Here is a 5,000-nt window from a genome sequence, read left to right on the forward strand (position 1 = left end):
AGGCGCGCAGCGCGGCCGGGGCGTCGGCGCGGGCGCGCGCGGCCGTGGCCTGGGCGCGGGCGCGCGCGGCCTGGGCGCGGCGCGGCCGGGGCCTGGGCGGGCGCGGCGCGGCCGGGGCCTGGGCGCGGCCGTGGCCTGGGCGCGGGCGCGCGCGCCAGGCGCGCAGCGCGGCCGTGGCCTGGGCGCGGGCGCGCGCGGCCGCGTGCGGCTGGGGCTCATGGGCGCGGCTTGGGCCGCGCATGGGCATGCCATGGCTTTGGCACGCTGGGCACCGTCTTGGCCGACCTTGGAGGCACTTGGCCAAGCATTGGAGGCCTTGGCTTGGCCTTGGCTTGGCCAAGTGTGAATGGGCTTGGCCTATTGCGAAGAGTCACGGCAAAGGTTCGACCGAAGCTCGCGGCGCCCCGGACGGAGCCGGGCCGCTCCCGCCTTTGCCGCGGCGCACGGGCGCCGCCGCCGTCCGGCCGTCGCGGCGGCCGCGCACGGCACTTCGGCTTCCTCCGTCGGCCCTCCCGGGACGCGCGACCCGTGCGACCGGGACGCGCATCCCGTGCGACCGGGACGCATGTCCGGGCGGTTCCCGTTTGCAACGCTCCTCGGTACTTTGGAACGCTTGGGGTGGGCTTTGGGCGGATGCCCCGCTGGGGTGGTAGGGAGGGGGGGCTGCTGCCGCCGCGGCGGGCCTTCCGCTCCACTCCGCACAAGCCCGCCGTGGGCACTCGCTGCGGGCGTGCCCGGCACCGTTCGTCCTCGAGGGATTCGGCCCGTCGGCTCGCTCGGATGGGCCACGCGCAGCGGGCCCACGACGGAGCCGGCACGCTCCTTCTGCTGGCGCGGCGCTCGGTCTACGCCTCCGGCCGGCCGTTGCGGCGGCCGTGCACGGCGCTTCGGATCGGTCGGCCCGTCGTCCCGTCCCTGACGAAGTTTTCGCGGCCGCGCGCGCGCGGAGTTGGATCGGCCTTACTTGGTCCGATCCTTCGCCCTCGCATGTTGCGTGGGCTCGGTCCCGTCCCGTTCGGTGAAATCTTTGTCCGCTCTGGTGCGTCCCTGTGGGTTCCTTTGTCAGTTTTGCGGGTTCGGCCGGGCCTTCCGTGCCGGCCCGTCGGCTCGCTCGGATGGGCCCCGCGGAGTTGGCCCACGACGGAGCCGGCACGCTCCTTCCGCTGGTGCGGCGCTCGGTCTATTCCTTCGGTCGGCCCTTGCGGCGGCCGTGCGCGGTGCTTCGGATCGGTCGGCCGGTCTTCCCGTCCCTCATGAAGTGTTCGCGGCCGCGCGCGCGCGGAGTTGGATCGGCCTTACTTGGTCCGATCCTTCGCCCTCGCATGTTCCGTGGGCTCGGTCCCGTCCTGTTCGGTGAAATCTTTGTCCGCTCTGGTGCGTCCCTGTGGGTTCCTTTGTCGGTTTTGCGGGTTCGGCCGGGCCTTCCGCACCGGCCCGTCGGCTCGCTCGGATGGGCCCCGCGGAGTTGGCCCACGACGGAGCCGGCACGCTCCTTCCGCTGGTGCGGCTCTCGGTCTACGCCTCCAGCCGGCCCTTGTGGCGGCCGTGCGCGGCGCTTCGGTTCGGTCGGCCGGTCTTCCTGTCCCTCACGAAGTGCTCGCGGCCGCGCGCGCGCGGAGTTGGATCGGCCTTACTTGGTCCGATCCGTCGCCATCGCATGTTGCGTGGGCTCGGTCCCGTCTCGGTGAAATCTTGGGCCGCTTTGGTGCGTCCCTGTGGGTTCCTTTGTCGGTTTTGCGGGCTCGGCGCCGGGCCTTCCGCGCCGGTCCGTCGGCTCGCTCGGACGGACCGTGCGCAGGTGGTCCCCGACGGAGCCGGCACGCTCCTTCCGCTGGCGCGGCGCTCGGTCTATGCCTCCGGCCGGCCCTCGCGGCGGCCGTGCGCGGCGCTTCGGTTCGGTCGGCCGGTCGTCCCGTCCCTCACGAAGTTCCTGCGGCCGCGCGTGCGTGGAGCGGGATCGGCCTTACTTGGTCGGATCCGTCGCCCTCGCTTGTTGCGGGGGCTCGGTCCCGTCCCGTTCGGTGAAAGCTTTGCCCGCTCTGGTGCGTCCCCGTGGGTTCCTTTGTCGGTTTTGCGGCCTTGGCGGCGGGCCTTCCGTGTCGGCCCGTCGTGGGCCCGCTGCGCGTCCGTGCGCGGTGCTTCGGATCGGTCGGCCCGTCGTCTGGGTCCCATACGAAGCTTTGCGCGACCGCTCCTTTGTCGCCGGTCCCCTGTTAGGGCTGACCGAGCCCTCCGTTCGCCCCCTGGCCCGTCGCATGGGCCCCCGGCGCCTCCGCGGCGCCCCACCGAAAACTGTCACGACGCGCATCCAGCGCCGACGAGGTCGCAGGTTACGTGCGGCAGCCGGGGGGCTAGGCCGAGCGGCGGCGGGCCCACCCACGGACGGGCGCGGGGAGGAGCGCAGCCGGCACGCGGCGCGGAGCGGCGGCGGCATGCCGCCGGGCGGCCGTCGGCTCAACCGTGCCCGAGCGCACGAGGGCGGGAGGCAACCGGGCGGCGCCTGCGGAACCGGATGCGACGGCCGGCGCGGCACGGCCCCGACGGGTCCGCACCGAAGACCAGCGCGGTGCGGATCGACCGCTGATGAGGTCAGAGGTTACGTGCGGCAGCCGGCCGGCTGGCCCGAGCGGCGGCCGGCACGCGACGGGGATCGAGCGGCCCCGACGGCTTGCAGCCGGGCGGCCGACGGCTAGGCCGTACCGGAGTCCCGCGGTCGTTCGGGCGAAGGGGCGCATGCTGCGGGAAAGGCCTGCGGCGGCGAACCGTCCGCCCGGCCGGCCAAGCCTTCCGCGGCGGCGCGCACGTGGCGGCGCGGCCGAGATGACCGAGCGAAGCCCCGGCGATGGGCGGCGCGCACGTGTCCGTGCGGCCGAGATGACCGAGCGAAGCCCGGGCGGCGCCCGCCGTGCGCCCTGCCGGATCGCGCCTTCCGCCGGCGCGCAACGCCGGTCCCGCGTTCCGGCCGCGGGAGAGGCCTGCGTCGGCGAACCGTCCGCCCCGCCGGCCGAACCTTCCGCGGCTGCGCGCACGTGTCCGTGCGGCCGAGATGACCGAGCGAAGCCCCGGCGACGGGCGGCGCCCGCCGTGCGCCCCGGCGGATTGCGCGGCCCGCCGGCGCGCAACGCCGGGCCCACGTTCCGGCTGCGGGAAAGGCCTGCGGCGGCGAACCGTCCGCCCCGCCGGCCGAACCTTGCGCGGCGGCGCTTACGTGTCCGTGCGGCAGAGATGACCGAGCAAGCTCCGGCGATGGGCGGCGCCCTCCGTGCGCCCCGCCGGATCGCGCTGGCCGGCGGCGCGCAACGCCGGACCCCCGATCCGCGTGCGAGCGGCGAGCGTCCGGGCGGGCCCCTTTCGCAACTTCCCTCGGTACTCTAAACACCCCTTGCCTCTCGGTCTTCCCCCCGACCCTCTCGGTATTTGCTCGGATATGTGCATGCATCGTCCCTCGTCGCCTTCGGTTATCCTCCCCGGGGTGGGCTTTGCGCCGACGCGCCAACGGGGTGGTAGGGGGGCTGCAGCCGCGGCCGCCGCGTTTCGCCATCCGCGCGTGCGCCGCCGGATCCGAGTGGAGGTCGCGGGCGACTCGTCGATGCTTGTACTAGGGGCGCATGCCGGCAGCCCCCCGCGGGGTGCGGGACCCCCGATCGGCGTGCGAGGGACGGGCGTCCGGGCGGGCCCCGTTTCCAACTTCCCTCGGAACATTAAAACCCCCCGACCCCCTCGGTCTTCGCTCCGGCCCTATCGCTATTGCTCGGATATGTGCATCCACCGTCCCTCGTTGCCTTCGGTTATCTACCCCAGGGTGGGCCTTGCGCCGATGCCCCGATGGGGTGGCAGGGGTGGGGCTGCCGCGGCCGGCGCGTTTCGGCATCCGCGCTTGGGGGCTCGGACCCGAGTGGAGGTCGCGGGCGGCTCGTCGATGCCTGCACCGGGAGCGCATGCCGGCAGCCCCCCGCGGGGCGCCGGACCCCCGATCGGCGTGCGATGGACGGGGGGAGGGGCGGGCCCGGTTTGCAAATTCCCTCGGTACTTTAAAATCTCACGGCCCTGTCGGTGCTCCCTCCGGCCCTATCGCCACTGCTCGGATATGTGCATCCACCGTCCCTCGTTGCCTTCGGTTATCTACCCCGCGGTGGGCTTTGCGCCGATGCCCCGATGGGGTGGCAGGGGGGCACGCTCTAGGCCGTGCCACGGGGCGCGGGCGCCGGCGCCGTACGTCCCTCGCGGCGGCCGTGAGCGGCACCTCGGCTTGCTCGGTCTGTCCTCCCGGGACGCGCGACCCGTGCGACCGGGACGCGCATCCCGTGCGACCGGGACGCGTGTCCGGGCCGTTCCCGTTTGCAACGCTCCTCGGTACTTTGGAACGCTTGGGGTGGGCTTTGGGCGGATGCCCCGCCGGGGTGGTAGGGAGGGGGGGCGGCTGCTGCCGCGGCGGGACTTCCGCTCCACTCCGCACAAGTCCGTCGCCTCGCGGCGGGCGCGCCCGGCACCGTTCGTCCCCGAGGGAGCCGGCACGCGCCCGCCGAGGCCCCGGCGCATGGGCGCCGCCGCCGGCCGTCCGCGCGGCGGCCGTGCGCCGGCTTCCTCCGTCGGCCCTCCCGGGATGCGCGACCCGTGCGACCGGGACGCGCATCCCGTGAGACCGGGACGCGTGTCCGGGCCGTTCCCGTTTGCAACGCTCCTCGGTACTTTGGAACGCTTGGGGTGGGCCTTGGGCGGATGCCCCGCCGGGGTGGTAGGGAGGGGGGGCTGCTGCTGCCGCGGCCGGACTTCCGCTCCACTCAGCACAAGTCCGTCGCCTCGCGGCGGGCGCGCCCGGCACCGTTCGTCCCCGAGGGAGCCGGCACGCGCCCGCCGAGGCCCCGGCGCATGGGCGCCGCCGCCGGCCGTCCGCGCGGCGGCCGTGCGCCGGCTTCCTCCGTCGGCCCTCCCGGGATGCGCGACCCGTGCGACCGGGACGCGCATCCCGTGAGACCGGGACGCGTGTCCGGGCCGTTCCC

The sequence above is a fragment of the Phoenix dactylifera genome, chromosome 10 (assembly GCF_051530095.1).
Source record: "Phoenix dactylifera cultivar Ajwa chromosome 10, Ajwa_hap1_PhDact_Kaust_v1.1, whole genome shotgun sequence".
Taxonomy (NCBI): Eukaryota; Viridiplantae; Streptophyta; class Magnoliopsida; order Arecales; family Arecaceae; genus Phoenix; species Phoenix dactylifera.